General features: G+C 43.3%; 1 long non-coding RNA gene across 1 annotated transcript in view; it reads right to left on the bottom strand.

The window, feature by feature from the left end:
* The window catches only part of LOC132382468 (uncharacterized), a 174,348-nt gene that overhangs the window by 92,162 nt on the left and 61,949 nt on the right, over positions 1-20,237 (bottom strand). Inside the window, exon 7 of the long non-coding RNA XR_009508324.1 lies at positions 19,673-19,764. This is a non-coding gene — a long non-coding RNA (uncharacterized LOC132382468). The remainder of the gene's footprint in view (positions 1-19,672; positions 19,765-20,237) is intronic.

The raw sequence follows: 20,237 nt of genomic DNA, 5'->3' as shown, positions 1-20,237 counted from the left end.
GAAGGAGACATCTGAGTAGTCAGGGAATCCACTGAATGCTTTCTTTTCAAGCATACACAATGTGAAAGTTTTGAAAGTTGCAGTTGAGATTCTTTTAATCAGGGTTTTGAAGTAGTGCATTAATGATTAGTATATCTCACTTTCTTAAAATATTGTTCTTTGTTACTCCTTTGTGTTTATCACAATAAAAATGTTTGTTGAGCTATCGAGCTTATCATTTGTCACCATGGAGTGAATGCTTGCCACATTGGTGTCAGGTGTGGGTTTAGAAATTGATGACGAGATTGAAGAGCTATGACGTTAGATAGAACACCTTAAAACCCATGGAATAAGATGAGGGACTGAGCAGTATGCTTCTCCAGCACCCCCGGGCTGGAATCATGAAGGCGGGACCCAGAGGGAGGACCAGAGAGCATCAAGCCTTCCCTTGGAGCCCCAACAGATCGAATGTACCCAAGCTCCCCCACCCGTGGGACGTAGCGGAGCAAATCACCCGCATTCCTCGCGACCTGCACTGGGAAACCCAAGACACTGCAGCCATGGGAGGATGGGCACCCTGGCACGTCACTGCACCAAGAGGAAGACCAACAGGCCTAGGAAATTAATGCCACAAGGTTCACCCTGAAGCTCTCCAGGTACAATGATACCAGCCACCTGAAGCCTTACCTAGTACAAGTCAAATGTGCCACATGGGTGGAGCCCGAGATGGTGGTGCACCTTGCCCTGGCACTGGAGGGGAATGCCCTGTGAGCAGTTCTTGACCTAATGCCAGCTGAGCAGTGTGACAACAGAGCCCTCATAAGCAGTGCTGGAGGCCTGAGGAGGAAGCAATGAGGAAACACTGTGCAGCAGACAGCACGGTGTCGGAGAAAGCTTGGGGGCATTTGCAGCAGATCTCTACCACTGTACCCAGCCTGTCCATCCCAGTACCCTTCCACGGCCCAGAGAAAGCTGGCCCTCCATGCCATTGTAAAGGCACTAACACTGGAGCACTTTTAGCAGCATGTTCACCTGACATCACCAGCATCGCTGTCTGAGGTGCTGGCAGAGACAGAGGGCAGAAGAATTCTTAGCCCCACAAGGCTTTCCAGCATCGCTCTACAGGCTGCAAGCCAAGACGGCAAAGGACACTGACGAGAAAGAGTCATGAGACAGGCCTAACCAACGCTGCACCGGCCCTGCTGCATGCCACGACCAATCTCAACTACCGGTGTGGCGAGGCAGGAATTTCAACCCGTGGCACACCACCGCACCACACCACTGCCCAGAGTAGCCATTGGGAAATGGTGAGTAGGCCACACCACCTGCGACCTCCAGCAAATCCCTCCATTGTTGCCTCTTGTTTCGGTGAAGAGCAAGGATTATACGTGCACTGCGTGGCGGAAGGCATCAGATGCCGTGCTTTGGTGGACATGGGGTCAACCATCACCATCATCCATCTGGGTACCCTCCCCAACATGGACCAGACAACCCTGCCTGGGTGGACAATGATGGCGGTCCAGTTGGCTACGGTCACTGGTGACAGTACAGCGATGAGAGGGAAGAGGTGGCTGCGCATTGCAGAGGGGAAAAGCACAGTGGAGCACAAGGTGTGTCTAACCAACATCTGGGAGTCCTGCATCATCGGCCTGGACTTGCAGTCCCACTGGGGGGGGGTGGGGGGGGGGTGGGTGTCCATGTGGATGTGCCGGGGGCAATATTCTACCTCAGTGCTGAAGCCACGGCTCTCGGGCAGGGCAGCTCCAGGAAGAGGACCCAGTGGGGACAGCAACAACCGCCACTGGTCTCACAGCAGCAGGAAGCGGAGGCAAACGGCGGCGACAGCTTTTCAAGTGGCAGGCAGACCTCCCCGTCGATGACCAGCAGCTGCCCGGCGAGCAGGCGAATGATCCTGTGCTGCCCGGCGGCGGGGATGGCCTGGGGTGAAAAGGCGGTCAGAGTGGGCAGAGGTCTCCACGCTGGATCCAGAGACCAAAGCACTATACTGTACTTACAGTGGACAATGCTGGAGGTGTGGGTCGGGTTGCTGTTCCAGCGTGGCAGTTGGCCAACGGTAACAGTCATCTTCTGTAGCCAATGGTCCCTCAGGGGCTCCGTGCCACGCTGCTGTGGTTGGTGCGTGAGCTGGTGGGGGCCGAGATTTTGGAGTCACAGAGACATCATGCAGGTTGTGCAAGCACTACCACCGGCCTGGATACAGCCAGGACATGCTCTGCTGCGCTTGCACATCCCAGAAGGGGCCGGTCCACCATTCTAGGGTGGCAATGCAGCAGTGCATGGTGGTGGATCCACTACCCCTTGCCGAAGAAGGGGCAACCCCCAAGCTGGAAAGCCACTGGAAGGGGCTGGGAGCGTGCTTGACCTCTTCGCCAATGTTGTATACCTGGTGCAGTTGCCTGAGCGGTGGAAGGCATTTGTGGCACACTGGGACCAGCTGCACCACTTACCCAGTGAGGCTGAAAGAAGGTGACCCTCCAGTTGCCCTGTCTCTTGCCTCAAGAAACAGCGCTTTCAGAAACCCCCCAGCACCTCAGGCAGCAGAGTAGACCCCATTGGAAATTTTGGACTTTGTTATGGACTCTGCGGATGGCTGACCCCTTGGTGGGGCAATATAACACTTCGGGGGGGGATGGTGGAGGGGCAATATAACACTTCGGGGGGGGATGGTGGAGGGGCAATATAACACTTTGGGGGGGGGGATAGTGGAGGGGGGCACAGTAGACAGCCCACCCCACATTTCTAATGACCAGCGCTATTTATTGCACTTGTGGTTAAAATGCTTTAGAGGGATTATGGTGGGAAGTTCAAGTTCATTTTTTGTTACATTTTAGCTTGGGTTATACAGTCATTCACTTGTATATTTGTGGGTCACCCTGGCGGTAACCGGGGTGTGTGATGGGTAACTTCCATGTCTACATATGACTGAGGGGGTTCTCTCCCTGGATCATAGTGCCCAGTCTGTTTTAGAGTTCATCACAATAAAAACAACTGTTGAGTTAACAAGCTTACTCGTCTGTCATCATGGATTGAATGCTTGCCACAAAACACTTCTTACTGTGTCCAAATTGGTCACAATATTACAGACAAGGCCTACTCAGCAAATGGTAAAGTTTGTGTTTGCTTTCTAATGGGATCAATGTGCTGACTAGTCCCTCTCCCTAGTCCCTACCCATGAAGATCGAGTGGGGCACAGATTTGACTGGGCATCAGTGTTGTGATGGAAGGTAACTGGTTCTTTGAGTTTCAGCAGTAGAGGCCTGGACACACACAGTTTTAATAATAAGGAATTTATTTACAAGGGTAAGTTGGGTCAACATGAGCAACCACAATACACAGGAAGCGGTGTGGGGACAGGGTACAGTTACACATACAAAGAACAAGGGAAAAGCACTCCAACAGCAATCCCACTTGACCTTGGATAGCTACGGCTCCCTTACCAGGACAAACGATAGACCATCCCAAACATAAATCAATGCACTTACCTCCAATGCAGTGGTCTGTAAGAGAGAGTGAGCCCAGGCCAAGTCTCATCTTTTAAAGCATGGGGCTGGGCTAGCTAATCCAATTAAGGTGACCAATAATTTAGGTGTGCATTGATTAGTTGGGAGGGACCAAATGTTGATTGGCATGTGGTGTGTCCTCCAACCAGCCAGGTGGCAGTGCGTCTGTCACGTGGCTGGTATCTCTGGATACAATCAGTGAAAGTCATGACTCAGGCAAACACCTGACATGGAAGAGAATTCCTAGAAGCATGGTTTTCCACAAACAATTCTGTAACCAGACATGTGGACCTCGATATTATTTACAAACCAATGCAGGCAAAGTTCCAGACCACAATGAACAGAGTTACCACACAACCAATCAGTGATGAGACCCCTTCCTACAACACAATTGAGTTCCCATAATGATGACCAATCGGCTGATTGATACTTATATAAAGGCCAAGCATTTGGAGGATGTACCACAAATGAATAACACACGGATGATGTCTCCTTGTCTGGTGATGAAACATTTGCCCATAGGTTGCCAATATCAGAGAAAAACTCAACCCAATCATGGGGAAGTCTTTGGGAGTAAACCCCAAGGAAAAGTCTGGAGCTGGAGTTCTTATGTCCAGTTTCATGCTGACTGGCAAATCATACAATGCCACTGGGTACCAAACTATTTGGTCTGATGTTCCTTTGGACTCATCAGCTATATGGAGAGGGGGAGTCTGCTGCATGGGCAACGGCTTGATCTCCATATTGTACTGTCCTGGCTTGTGTACCAGTCTGCACTTGTAGACAGCTAGGACAACTAGTTGCCCCCGGCCAGTGGAAGGCCTCAAAGCTCAGAGCACATTTGGAGTATTGTGAACAGTTTTGAAGTTCATATCTAAGAAAGGATGCGCTGGTATTGGAGAGGGTCCAGAGGAAGTTCATGAGGTTGATAGGTTCTTGATCCTGGGAATGAAATAGCTAAAAAAAATATGAAGAATGTTTGACAGCCCTGGACGTAACACACTGGAGTTTTGGAGAATGAGGAGGGATCTCATTGAAACCTACCAAATATTGAAAGGCCCACAGTTTTGTCCAAACATCTGAGGCACATATATATATAGCTAGGATGTCTAGTAGTTTTGCACAGTACCGAATTGGTCAACGTGGTGTGGAGAGGGTGCTTTTAAATATGGCAGGAGCAAAGAACGCTGGGAATGGCAAGTGGAGTGCCACGGAAGTGATGTGGGACAAGTGGCAGAGGAATGCCAGGGCTGTGGGTTGCATGGGTCAGACACGCCCAGCCCTGAGACACAAGGCAAGGTCATTTAATTCTAAACAATTAGTTTCTTGATCAATGCAGGATGTCTTTCTGGTGTTTTCTTCTCCCCCCTACCTCTTTTCCTTTCTTCAACCATGATTCTTCTCTCCCTGCTCCCTCCCCTCTCCCTGCCCCCTTCCCTTTCCCAGTCCACAATAGAGATTTATATCAGACTCAGGTTTGTCATCACTCACATATGTCATGAAATGTGTTTTTTTTTACGGCAGCAGTACAGTGCCATACATAAAATTACTATAGTATTGTGCAAAAGTCTTAGGCACCCAACTATCTATATGTGCCTAAGAGTGCCGAGATTGGACATGCACAGGATATTTTTAATACTGTTAAGTGTCTTGGACCAAAGGACACAGCCCCACAGAATAGAAGAATGCCCCTTTAGAACCAAGATGACGAGGCATTTCTTTAGTCAGAGCATGGTGAATCTATGGAATTCTTTGCCAATATTGGCTGTGAAGACCAGATCAGTGGAAATGGAGGTTGATAGGTTCTTGATTAATAACTGTGTCAGAGGGGAGAAGGCAGAAGAATGGGATTGACAGGAAAAATAAATCAGCCATAATGGAATGATGGAGCAGACTCAATGGGCCAAATGGCCTTATTCCCCTCCTAAGTCTTAAGGCCTGATTAAAAGTAAAAAACGCATTTCCGCTACTCACTCTCAATCCAATGCAGTTTCCCTCAGTAGACAAAATTGAAATTATTACAAGATATGTTTGACTCAGAAATATCCACTCTTCATGTAATCCCATTAACATATCTTTTCTTTGCTTTCTCTACTGGGAACTTTCTGTGCAGGCAGTGTTTCCATATTATAACTGACAAACCAAGGTAGAACATACAAGGTAAATAGTAGGACACTGAGGAGTGCAGTAGAACAGAGGGATCTAGGAATACAGATACAAAATTCCCTAAAAGTGGCGACACAGGTAGATAGGATAGTAAAGAGAGCTTTTGGTACATTGGCCTTTCTAAATCAAAGTATTGAGTATAAGAGTTGGAATGTTATGGTGAGGTTGTATAAGGCATTGGTGAAGCCCAATTTGGAGTATTGTGTACAGTTTTGGTCACTGAATTACAGGAAGGATATTAATAAGGTTAAAAGAGTACAGAGAAGGTTTACAAGGATGTTGCTGGGTCCTGAGAAACTGAGTTACAGAGAAATGTTGAATAGGTTAGGACTTTATTCCCTGGAGCGTAGAAGAATGAGGGGAGACTTGATAGAGGTATATAAAATTATGATGGGTATAGATAGAGTGAATGCAAGCAGGCTTTTTCCACTGAGGCTAGGGGAGAAAAAAACCAGAGGACATGGGTTAAGGGTGAAGGGAACATTAGGGGTGGGGGCTTCATCACACAGAGAGTGGTAGTTGTGTGGAATGAGCTGCCAGCTGATGTTGTAATTGTGGGCTCATTTTTAACATTTAAGAAAAACTTGGACAGGTACATGGATGAGAGGTGTATTGAGGGATATGGGCCAGGTGCAGGTCAGTGGAACTAGGCAGAAAAATGGTTCAGCACAGCCAAGAAGGGCCAAAAGGCCTGATTCTGTGCTGTAATGTTCTATGGATCTATGTAGCTCACTGGCTGTTACCATTTAGGACATTCGGAGTTCATAAAAGAACTAGAAGTACAACTCTTTCTTTACCTTTTACAAGTACTGGTATAAAATTCATGTGATATTTTGCTTCTTGCTCTTGAACTAAAGCCAACATGTGACTCAACTTAAAATAAAGCCCATTCCATCAAATAACAATTAGACATAAGCTAACTTAAGCCAGAACAAAGAATTGGAGAACACTCAGAAAGTTGGAGAAGGGAAATTTTCAAGAATGCTTCTTTCTACTGTCAGTGCCAGAATTGTCAGCATTCTCTCCTCATGTTCAAACATTGCCATCCTGTTTGGCAGACTGTGAATAGATCCAATCTCTTGGTGCTTGTGTACAGTCCAAAGTCATTTAGTAATGGCATTTGATGAAGTTCGCTGGCCAAAAATACATTCTCTGAGGTACTGTAGAGACATGGGTGAACTGACAGAAATGTCCAAGATCTTAACTGGAACAGCTCAACACATTGAAGCCAATAGCCAGTCTGCGCCATTAACACAAAACCTGCCAGTGTATGAATTTAGAACGAGAGCAGAAATTCACTTTGCCAGATGGAATCAGAATTTTGAAAACCATCCTCACATGGAGAAATTCTGTTGAATAAGCACTACCAGGGAATAAAAGCATTGTACGTTGGCAGGCCATGACAAAAGGAAATATAACAAGAGAATTACTTTTGTTTTGAAGGCAAATGCCACAGGCAGTTGGAGTCCAGCAAGATTTTACAAACTGTGCTTCCCATTTGAGGGAAGAGTGTTCATCAGGACTATTCCCAGCCTACTTAAACTACTGTCAGGCAGGATATCTCATTGCTCAAGGGCAAGGGATTTTTACATCCTAATCTCTTTGTATCTCTGTCATTATGACTCAGCCATAATATTTTTGTGTCTAAAGTGGGTTGAATCTTTTGTAGCATTGAAAATCTTCATCATGTTGATTAGGTTCTGCTTTTCACCTTGCCAAACAAGCAGCTGAGATCATATCTTATCCTTTCTGAGTAAGCACTAAAGTCAAATATTAAAAAATAATGCTTTCTGATGCTATGCCTTTTAGCCAGACGTGCATTGGTTGTCATTTGCTCACGTTTGAGTATTGGTAGCATATAACTATTCCGCCAATAATCAAACACAGGCAAATGGCAACCTACTTTGACCAATGATTACACACCTTATCTGCAGAAGTATATGGATTCCCAGTCCACATTACCTGTGACAGAGATTTAAGTTGATTAATAAAGCATATAGGTAGCTTTAAGGTCTGTACTTGAAATGAGTCCAAATGATTAAGTAGGCTGGTTAGTGAATTAAACCATTGCAATAGAATTTAAATTAGTTGCAGTTGTGCATTGGCTGATCTCAGCAGCATAGGTTAAGCTTTACAACTCAGGAGTTCACCAGTAATGTTAGTGTCTCACATTTAATCTTGCTTATGTCTGCCTCCTTAAAGGTTTTGTTTCAGAGTGTGAAAAGGCAAGTTGGGCACAGAATCCTTTAAGAAGTTAGTCCCATTTGAGTTGTCAGTTTTGATAGAATACTCTCCATCATTTGGCTTTTGTTATAATTGCTCACAGGAACTAGGCATCATTGCCAGTCCTGGCATTTATTGACTGTGCCTAATTGATCTTTGAACTGGCTTGGCTACTCAATCACATTCTAAATCACAACCAGGCCAGACTAGATAGGCATTGCAGGTTTCCTTCTCTGAATGGCATTAATGAGACAGATATTTCATGGTTACCATTGCTTCTGTTAAATTATATAGTTTTAACAACTATATTTATTTTTTATCAATATGTCTGCTCTAGTGGAATTCAACCTTCATTTTGGACTAATGGTCTCATTGCGAATCCAGTAACTTAACACCATGTCCAGTACCTTTTTAATTGGGTGCTGCAATTCAAGTTACAAAGTCATAGAATCAGTCATGGAGCATGGAAATATTGACCTAGAGAGTCAGGCTGACTATCAAATTCCCATTAGCAATATAATGCTATATTAACCCCATTTTAATCTTCCCATCAGCTCCCTCTGAAAATTATCATTCACCCACACATAAGGAGTGGCATATTAACAAGCTAACCGACGTGCCCGTTGGATATGGGAGGAATACCAGTACATCCCCAGGAACAGCTCATAGACAGCAACAATGATCAGGATTGAAACCACATCGCTGGAACAGTGAAGCAGCAGCTCTACTGGCTGCACCACTGCGCCACCTAATCATATTCTTCTTTGCTTTTTGAGAGGATTACAATGGGTGGCACTGAATGATGTGCAGTGGCCAGCATTTTATTGTGCAAATGAAAAAATTGTACAATTCATGTTCTCCAACATAATTAATAGAAACATTATTGGTAATGTAATACTTACTTTAATAGTGTACTAGATCAAAGTTTTGTCTCACAGTTCATGGATATATTGTCAATAATATTGATATAGCCATTATTTTCAATGTGCAGACTATCATAGCCAATGGAACCACTCTTTCATCATCATGTACAAGTAACAAATTCCAGATGTCAAGTTTATTGTCATTTGACTATATCCATGTATATCTTCATACCAGACGTTTCTCCATACCAGGGTGTAAACCAGTGTAGTATACATAACACATAATAAATTATGAAAGTAAGGATGAAATCTACAGATGGATTACACAGAAATAAACAAAGTACATACATTAAATATTGTAAGGTATGGAACCAATTAACCAATGACACGTTGAATGTGATGCAGCAGCGAGTTCAGAAGCCTCATGGCTTGAAGCAAGAAACTTCTTCCCATCCTAGACATTCTTGTTTTTATGCATTGGAGTCTCTTGCTTGATGGTAGCAAGTCAAAGAGGATGCTGGATGGATGGGCAGGATTCTTGATAGTACTGAAGGCCCTGCATACATAGCGCTCCTGATAAGTGTCCTTTGTCGGGATTTCTGGTCTGATGTTTTGAGCTAAGAGCAAAGTAAAGCAATCTGTGATCTTTTAATTGCATTGCTGTGGCACTTAGCAGCCATTGATTGCATGCTCAAGTCACTAGAATGGGTCACAGTTGCTGTTAACAGGAACCTCAGTGAAAGAGCAATGAATGACATTTTAATGTTAAAAACTGTCATGGGGAATTTTAAGCAGATGTTTAAAAAAATAACCTATGAATATAAAGGCTGAAGGATGGCAGATCTGTAAACAGTACTTCTTTTGACTCACCATTGATTTAGCCCATGGCATACAGCATAACCAATCTGAAAATATACAAGTCAATTTGTACGGCATTTTAAAATCCTGTCTGGCAGGGTCAGTGAGAAATGTTTGGTAAATTTTCCTTGCAACCTTTAAATTACTGGATTCCTGCCACATTTCAAAGAGACCAAAAGCAAGTATTCACAGCCCAATGTCAAGTGGAAGCTCCAGCTACTTTTTAGAATAAGATGGTTATTTCCATTCGCTGATTCAAGGTTGCAAAAGTTCTTCACATTTCATGCTATCTTGATGAAAGCCATGACTGAATTGTAGTTCATTGATCATGAATATCTTCTTAGCCTTCAAATTCCATCAAATCAAATGATTTGATTAAGGATTTTGTCCTCTGCCCCAATCTTCCTTAAGTGCTTTAAGTTATTCATGATCTGGAAACAATCCTGTGATGCACCTTGGCATGCTTTGCTATTTAAAAAGCATTCTGCAAATTGACATCAATGTTTTGACATGATTTCAACTCGTTCCCACTAACCGCTGCTGCACAGCATACAAGTATTGATAACTGAGTAAACTTCAGCACTTAAATGGCCATTTGTATCATTATTGAATTCATTAAGGAGCAGAATTCCTGATGTTCTAAGTTTTTTTTAAAAGGGCAGAGAATGGACGAAGTTATAAGCAGCAAATATCAGTTTGCATACCTGAAATTAAGAAATTGCTCAAGCATTGCCAGTTAAGTGATGGCTAAATGGTGCACTGCACTGTTTAGGTTGTGGAATCTTACGAGAAAATATTCAAAAATGGCTCCTACCTAAAGCACAACTCATATTTGAAAGAACTGTTGAAATCATTGTATCAATGGGTTCATAAACAATGAGTACCAGCTGATAATAATAGTAAATAGAAAAAAGCAGAAATAGCTGGCTACATTGGAAAGATAGATGAAATCAATTACACAACAGATAGCTGAATGATGTATGCTGAATGTATTGCACAGTATTTCAAAGCAAATGAAATAGCCTATGAAAATGAATGCCAGTGTTGCTGAGTGCAGTGAATGGAAAAGCATACAGTTTGCCTAGAAGTTTAATTGCTCCAACCAAGCCAGCTGAAATAAGCTTTGCTGATATCATGAACCTAATGCAAGAACATTTAGAACTGAAACCATTGCTGGTTGCATGATGGTTTAAGTTTCATAAGCTGAATCAAAAGGAAAGGGAGTTCATTTCAGCTTACATAGCTAAAATGAAGAAAGTGTTCAAGCATTGTCAGTTAAGTGATGGCTAAATGATGTACTGAGAGATCATTTAGGTTGTGGAATCTTACAAAAAACCATTCAAAAGTGCCTCCTAACTGAAGCACAACTCACATTTAAAAGAACAGTTGAAATTGCTGTATCGATGGAAACAGTAGCAAGTAGACATGACTGAAAGTGAGCGTGAACAAAACTGCAATGTCTAAACAGAAATGGTTATCTGGATAAGACAACTTTTAGAATTGTAGTCCACATCTCTACTTTGATAATAAAATTAACCTTTGAACCTTTTACCCAACTTATGTTTTCAGGACTCACATACATGAGATCAATGCAGGTTTAAGGGTGAAACTTGCAGAAAATGCAACAATGTAGAACGCATACAAAGACCATGTCAAGTTGACAAAAATAAATGGGCTGCACAGGGAAGTGATGGAGATAAGAAGTCAAAATGCAGTTTCAAAATGAACACTATTCTGCATGCTGTTGATGAATAATATAATAGTAACATGAATGAAACAGGACTCAGTAGTCTTGAGACTTACAAGGCGAAAACTGACAAGAGACAAGCAACATGGCTTCCACCAAAAGTGAACGACAAATTAATTAAAATTGAATTGGACGCTGGCTCGGCTGTTTCAGTCATTTCACTGATACTGAACTGAACCCAGAAAGCATCTAATTAATACCATTTTCCGGAGAAAAGGTAAGTCCTATGAGAATGGAAATACAACAATCAACAAACCACATTGGGCTTGTAGGTGGTTAAAAATAGAATGTCCAGTATTGGGGGGGGGGGGGGGGGTGGTGATTGGCTGAGACAACTACAGCTTGGTTGGAGATGAGTCCATCATTTGCATGCCATATCCCCTGCAATAGAGTCATCTGAAAGTGAACGAAGAAAGGTACTGGATGATTAATGCCATTGAAACACTCAAAAACATCAAGGATAAAATAGTGTTAAATGAAAATGCCACAACCAAGTTTTGCAAAGCACTTCTGGTTCTTTGCAACATCTCTGATAAAGTAGGCAGGAAGCTAAGTCACATGGAGGCTGAAGGGATTCTTTCCAAATTTGAATGGCCAAAGCCAATGGTCCCAGTAGCCAAGATGACTAGGTGTGTCACAACGTGTGGAGGTTTTAAGGTCTCCATCAATCCAATACTGAACATAGATCAATACGCTCTGCCAAGGATAGAGGATATCTTTTCAAATCGTTCCTGAGGGAAACAGTTCAGCAAAGGAGCCTTAGCTGAGGTCTACTTACAGTTAGAGATGGAAGAAGAGTCCAAACTGTGAGGTGATTCATTTTTGTAGGTCAAATATGAAGACAGAATATAGTATTAATGGTAAGACACTTGGCAGTGTGGAGGATAGAGGGATCTTGGGGTCCGGGTCCATAGGATACTCAAAACTGCTGCACAGATTGACTCTGTGGTTAAGAAAGCATATGGTGCATTGGCCTCCATTAATCATGGGATTGAGTTTCGGAGTCAAAAGGTAATGCTGCAGCTATATAGGACTCTGATCAGACCCCACTTGGAGTACTGTGCTCAGTTCTGGTCACTTCACTGTAGGAAGGATGTAGAAACCATAGAAAGGATGCAGAGGAGATTTGCAAGTACATTGCCTGAATTGGGGAGCGTGACCTATGAGAATAGGTTCAGTGAACTTGGCCTTTTTTCCTCAGAGCGACGGAGGATGAGAAGTGAACTGGTAACGGTGTATAGAATGATGAGAGGCATTGATCATGTGGATAGTCAGAAGCTTTTTTCCAGGGCTGAATTGGCTAGCATGAGAGGGCACAGTTTTAAGGTGCTTAGAAGTAGGTACAGAGGAGATGTCAGGGTAAGTTATAACACAGAGAGTGTGGAATGGGCTGCCGGTGATAGTGGTGGAGGCGGATATGATACGGTCTTTTAAGAGACTCCTGGATAGGTATATGGAGCTCAGAAAAATAGAGGGCTATGGGCAACCCTCGATAATTTCTCAGGTAAGAACATGTTTGGCACAGCTTTGTGGGATGAAGGGCCTGTATTATGCTGTAGGTTTTTTATGTTTCCATGTTTCTCACCATAAATGCTCATAAAGGGCTTTATTGCTATAATAGGCTTATTTTTGAACTAACATCTGCAGCTGCAATCTAGCAGAAAGCTATGGGCCAGGTGCTGCAAAGCTGCTCAAGCACTCGGTGTTACCCAGATGACATTATTATTACCAGTGAGGATGACAAAGAACATTCCCACATTTTCAAGACAGTTTTAAAATGTTCAGAAGATTATGGGCTCAGAGCACAAGACAAGTGTGGATTCATTAAACCAAGCATCACTTACTGTGGTCACACCATTGACCCACAGGTATTCCACAAACATGCTGAGAAAATTCACACAGTCATGGACGCCACAAGGACAAAGACCATGTTACAGTTGTGGTCCTTTGTAGGATTTGTCAATTACTATAATAGGCTCCTGCTAAGCCTTGCTATGGTGCTCCATCCCTTGAAATCATCACTATAAATCGGGAAGAAATGGCAATGGACAAAGCAGTGTGAGATAGCTAAAAGATTAAGGAAGTGGTGCCGACAGACACTGGATTCACACATAATTTTCCATGGTTTCCATTGAAGCTTCCTGCAATGCCTCTCCTTATGGTATAGGTGCAGTCATGTCACATGTTACGAGTAATGGAAGTGAAGATCTCATCGTCTTTGTATCACATTCCCTTACTGATGCAGAGAAAAAGTATGCACAGGTTGATAGGACATCTAATCATGGAAACGGTGATGAATTGTCCCATTCACCCTTGGAAGAGGAAATACAGTACCTAAAAAAAATTACGAAGAAGAACACTCCTCTTGATGGATTATTCCTAATACAAATTGAAAGTCTCATTAATATTGCAGAGATATTCCAAATAGAAACCAGAGTAGACCCCACACTGTCTCAATTACTTGGCAACTGAAAATGGCTGGAATGTGCAGAATAAATTCCAGATTCCCCATTTCAAATGTTCAAAGGTTAATTTAATATCAGAGATAGTATATAGCATACAGCCTGAAATTTGTACTGTTCACAGATATTCATGAAACAAGAAACCCCATAGAATGAATGATAGAAAAATTGAAGCAATGAAGAACCCTTTTCACTACTCTTTGAACAAGCAGCAGCAAAAGCATCAATTGCCCTTCCACCTCACTCACTCCTGCAGAAACACCAGCTCCCCCAACCCCCACCATGGAAACAACAGCAAGAAGCCCCCCAAAGAGACTTTGATCCAGAGTCCTTCAAAATTACAGCCCACAACCCAGCACTTCAGTATCTTAGCCGGGCTCTCTCTCTCCAGCGGTCACTCCAGCAACTTGCTGTACCAAGTTACAATCTTCTACGTTGCTTCTCCAAGCCCTGTCTCAGGGACCAACGGGCCATCATTTTCTGTCAAAAGGGAGAGCGAGAGAGAGGGATTGATCAAGTACCGGGGCCTTCTGACAGTAGTTAGCGATTAGCAAACACACCGCCTGCTGTCTCAGTGTTTCAGTGTCTTGTGAAACTTCAGTCGGCAAAATTGGTGAGAAACTGTGTCATCCACAAGGGCGTATTTCCTTCAGGCCATTCCTGGTGATAGGAAAGCCCTATGCCGCACAGCCGGTATGAAAGCCTATCACTTGTGAAGAACTGTAGATCACGGATTCTGACAAAACCCCAATGACCTTGAAAAGAAAAGGAAGACATGAGAAAAGAAGCTGTTTCATAGACAAACTGGGAGAAGTTGCCTGAGTCTACGAAAACAGCTCGCACCATCTTTTCACATGCCACCCGTTGTAATTTTTACCAGAGCCTGGATGAGTTTGCCCTGGGGCTGGGGTGGGGTGGGGATTGCCATTCATGGGGATTGAGAGTTGTTGTACCATCCAAATTGAGAGATAACGTGCTGGAGGAACTACATGGTGGTCATCAAAGCCAGGTCAAAATGAAAGCATTGGCTTGAAGCTTTGTCTGGTGGCCTGAGATAGATCAACAGATCAAGCAACTTGCCATGCACTGTTCAGGATGCCAACACATCCAGAAGATGCCAAGAGCAATGCAATGCAAAGTCTGCATTGCCCTGGCAGGGGATACATGTGGAGTTTGCCAGACCATTCATGGGCACAACTTTCTTGGTAGTAGTGCATGCATTTACAAAGTTGCCAGAAGTCCTCTCAATAGTCCCCACTGCAACCTCACACACTGTTGATGTGTTGAGAAGCTTGTTCTCGAGGATTGGTTTTGCAGAACTCTTAGTTAATGACAATGGACCACAGTTTGTGGCAGAACGGTTTCAGTCATTCCTGAAAATGAATGGTATAAGATATATTACATCAGCACCGTACCACCCAGCCTCAAGTGGCTTGGCAGAAAGGCTTGTTCAAAGTCTAAAGAACTCACTGCGAGCATTGTCAGCAGAACACACTACACTAACATTGAAGTTCATTAATTTCCCCCTTGCATATCACAATGTGCAGACTTCACAAACAACTATTCACCAGCTATGCTGCTCCTGGGTTGCTTGGATCTCCTCAAGCCCAATCTCAGAAGGAGTGTGCAGGGCAAACAGATGAGGCAAATTGAGGGCTCCTCAATCAAGGAGGTTCAATGTTTCACTCCTGGACAAGCAGTTCTGGTGAGGTGCAGCAGAGATGATCAGAAGTCAATACTTGAAAAGATTAAGAATAAAACTGGACCACTTTCTAACACAGTGGATATTACATCTGATGTCTTCTGGAGATATCTCATCAATCAGTTGAGGAGAGCAGAGTCAATTGTTAGGGAAGAAAAGTGTGCAGAGCTGTCAGAACCACTTTCTGCAGTCCCTGAGTGAAGTCCCACAACCACAACAAAGGAGGTCCCAGAACCTAATATTATTTCAAAACCATAAGTCTCACACAGAGTGACACCCCCACAATCGTCAGGAATTATGTTATCCCACAAGACAAGAAATCCTCCACAGTGATTAAACCTTCAGGCTGTGGATGCCTATATATAGCATTGCAAATATTACCAATCACAGAAAATTGCCAGGAGAATAGAATTCAACTGTTTTGAAAGGAGGATAACAATTCCTGAAGCATAAAGTTGGAGTTTATGGAAGTTCCATGTTTCTATCCCACAGCTGACATAGAAGTAGTGCAATAACTATAATTATGTACTCAATTAATTAATCCACACAGTTGGTTAAGGAGTAGTGGAATCTATCACACTGATGGCTCCATTGTGTTTGTGAATCAGGCACTGACTGATTTTGTGTTTCAGTTCTGCGGGACCGTGGTCACATATTTGAGAGGTTTCTCTTCTGCATTTGAGCATCAAGCATCCTCCCACATCTTCTACTGGCTTGTGTGATTTGGAAATGAATTGCTACTGAGCTTCACTGAAGATTATAATTGGATACGTTCTTTGTTCCTTTTCCACTAGGCATTTGTTTGGCCCTGTTCATGAAGCCTTTCAGCTTCACTTCAAGTTCATGCCAACCACCAACCACCTACTTACACTAGACCAGCACCATCCACATATCATTCTTATCATATTTCCATCAGTTGCTCCCAAGTTCTACAAATCACCTACACACTAGAGGCAACCTACAGTGACCAATTAATCTACCAAACTGCATGTCTCTGACATGTGGGAAGAAACTGAAGCACAGATAGGCAACCCACAGAGTCACAGAGAGAAATGCAAACTTTACATGGACTGCAATGGAGGTCAGGATTGAACATGAGCCACCAAAGATGGGGGACAACAGATCCGCGAATTGCAACTTTGTGCAGCCTCATTTGTCTGTGCGGCCCATTCACAAATGTCCTAGGGTGTTTCTCACCATAGGCAGACCTGAATTATTAGCTAAATAAATGAGAGGTGGTGCTCATGCATCCTGATGGGGAGAAGTCTTTTTTTTATTTGATTCCATGGATAGTCCCAAGGAAAGTGAATGGAGAATTGAACCAAGCACCACTGCCTGGGCAGCCTCATATTTGAACTGACTTGGGTATCTTGGTGACACATAACAATGTGATGTACAGTAAACAAGCGTAACCCCTTCTGGTCCTTGTGGAGGACATGACCCACCCATTAGTGTGGTGTAGTCCAATCTATGTTTGAAACATTTGTATCAATGCTAACCGTCAGCCATGGCCAAAGGTTGAACTGATAAAATCATTTCTATGGTTTCTTGATATCTTGCAGCAGATCTTACATCACCGAGGTTTCCCACTAGTCTGTTATTGAGCACCATTGTATGGGCTGTCTCAACACAGACATCCACCTGCATTCACATAATGGCTTTGAAAGCTGATGAGGCCCTCAACCCTAGACTCGAAGACTGTCAAAGTTCTCAGAGCGATAGCTTCATCGATTGGGATCAACTTACTGCTTCATCCAATGCGGCTCAAGGATGCCGTCCATCTAAAGCCCAGTTCCAGCACATCAGATTTAGCCCAGGGCAACCTCTTTAACATTCAGTAACACTCGGAACACACCACATCCACACAGTAAAAAACAATTAAAATTATTAAAAGTAAATACAGCAAATAACCAAAACAAATATTTTGGATGGGGTCAATGTGTACCCTACATGTAACCCAATGTAGACTTGGTACAGCTTTCAGTTGGGAATCCTGTTCAAAATCCCATTGCCATGTCAGATTCAGGAATTTCACTTGAGCAGCCTGGAGGACAGCCACCTTGAGCTAAGTCCACACCTGCACTTGAAACTGAGACTGACATTTGGGCTGATTCTGCCTCATTACATTAAATTCCAGTCCAATGCCAGATTAGATGTTAATCCATCAAAGTGCCTGTTAAGTTTTGGGAGTAGATCTTCTTTTGATCAGACACGGCTGGCCACTTGCCCTGGGAGTTGGTGCTTCATCTAGTATGGCCCCCAATGACAAAGTCTACCAAGAGCCCAGTTCCTGCACATTAAATTGGTCCAGAAAAGCACAGAGCATGTTATTAAGCAGTGTTGCTGTCAAAATGGCTTTGGTAGTCCTAAGGCACACAACACCCTCCCAGCCACCTCTCCCTCCTTCATCCCACCAGCTGTTAAATGTTACTGGTACAAACAAGAATAATGTTTAAAAAAATTATTAATGTAAGTCAAATTAGTAAAGGAAAAAGTTTACAAAAAAAAGTTGACTTACATTGAAACCTAACTTATTTAAAGAGCTTTCGTTAACAACACACACAAATCAGCCAGTAAATGTGGATGAGAATAAGCAGTCAAAATTTCGGGCCAAGGTCCTTTATCAGGACTGGAAAGTAGAGGGACTGAAGCCAGAACAAGAAGGTGGAGAGAACGAATGAAGTACAAGCTTGCAGGTGATGGGGGAAGGTGGGTGGGTGGGAGAGGGGCTATTAAGTAAGAAGTTGGGAGGTTAGTGGAAGAGGTAAAAGGCTGAAGAAGAAGGGGCCTGATAGGAGAGAACAGTAGTCCATGGAAGAAAGGAAAGGAGGGGAAACAGAAGGAGGTGGTGGGCAAATGACGAGAACAGAATCAAGAATAGAACAAGAGAAAAAGGGAGAAGGGAGAGAGATCACCGTAAGTTTTAAAAACCGATGTTCATGACTTCAGGTTGGAGGCTAACCAGATGGAATATAAGTTGTTGTTCCTACTCTACTCACTCTGCTCTGTTCTAATCTCTACTTATGACTTGTGAGTTTTGGAAATGAATCATAGGCCCAAGACTGCAGGGATTCCTCGGGGACTGAATGAGCTGCAGATGTTTCACTAATGACTTTCCTTCCCTCATGAGACCAGAAATGGTTTGTTTGCTGATGACTACTCAATGGGAGATAAGAAGGCCAAGGGTCTTTGGAAGAATGGTGCCAGGATTTAAGGGCTTGAGCCATAGTGAGAGATCGGGCAGTGTAGATGTTTATTCCCTGGAAAGCAGAAAACTATGGGGACCTTAAAAACATAAGGGGCATAGATAGGGTAAATGTTGTTGTTGTGCCCTTGGCTCCCAGTGGAACATAGGACATCAATGTTTTTGTAATCCAGTATTACTACTGTACAGGGGACAGGCCTATACAACTTTACTGGAGCCCTGTTGCCTTACCCATTTCCATCTCTCACATTGGGGATATAGGGTAGGACTTTGCGAGGTGTAGGGTGAATATACAGAGTCTTTTTACCCAGGGAAAGGGCACCAAAAAACTAGAGAGTGAAGATGAGGAGGCAAAGATTTAAAAAGTATTGGAGGGGCAACTTCTTCGTGCAGAGGGTGGTGCATAGTTGAGACAGGGACAATAGTGACACTTGATAAGTGTATGGATAGGAAAGGTTCAGAAGGTTATGGCCCAAAACATGGGCAACTGGACATAGATAAGTTGTGTTACACTGTGACTATATCAGTGACTTCAATCAGAAACATTAATCCTGTTTCTCTTTCCACAGACACTTGTAACCCCTCAGAAAACAAAGAAATCCATGCTTACATTCAACAAGACTCAGACAACCTTTACATACAGCCTAGTAAGTTGCAAATGACATCCATAACATGCAAGTGCTGAACCATTATTCTCTGCAGTAACAGGGTAGCTAGCCATCTAGAAACTCATCAGCAATATCATTACTCTCTTTGAGGACAGGACCCACCATTGATCAGGAGTTCATGTGGATTGCCTATTTAAATATTGAATAAGTACACTACAGCAGGTGACACACATCCTCATCCCAATACCTTTGATATTAACTCTGAAGGCAATGTTATAGAATTCTCTCCACTTGTTTGGACGATGTGCAGCTCCAACAACTCGCAAAAAGAGGAGTACCTTGCAGGATAAAGCTGTCCACTTGGCTGGTTCCCAGTTCATCACGCTTAACATTTATTCCTCTGCCTCCAGTTCCTCATGGTTGTAGAGAGCTGCATCAACAAAGTGAATCGCAAGGTTAGTCCAACCAAAGCTGTGACTTCTGCCACTCAGAACAGGGGCAAAAGGAGCATGTTGCTTCAACTCATTTCAAGTTGCTGCAGTTCCTGACCAAGTCACTAATCATTCTACCTTTGAAATATTAACACCGGTTCTTTATTGTCATTGGGACAAAAACCTAAAACTTCCCTCAGAAGAGCAGAACAGGAGAACCTTCCCTAGAACATTCACAGTGATTCACGAGGTGTCCCAACACCATTAACTTCTCAATTTCAATTACAGATTGGCAAATGCTGGCTTTGCTAGCAATGTTCACATCTTGGAAAGTAATTTGAAAATGTATCCTGTTCAAGGATTGTTTCTTTCTTATCAATCCATTTTTTTTCTCATTCCTGTTCACCGTACGCTGGTTCGATAGAAAACAAAATGGACCAGTGTTTTATTGTGTAACAAGAGAATTTGTAGG

This window comes from Hypanus sabinus, chromosome 28, assembly GCF_030144855.1.
Source record: "Hypanus sabinus isolate sHypSab1 chromosome 28, sHypSab1.hap1, whole genome shotgun sequence".
NCBI lineage: Eukaryota > Metazoa > Chordata > Chondrichthyes > Myliobatiformes > Dasyatidae > Hypanus > Hypanus sabinus.
This window is presented reverse-complemented; position numbering and strand designations above follow the sequence as displayed.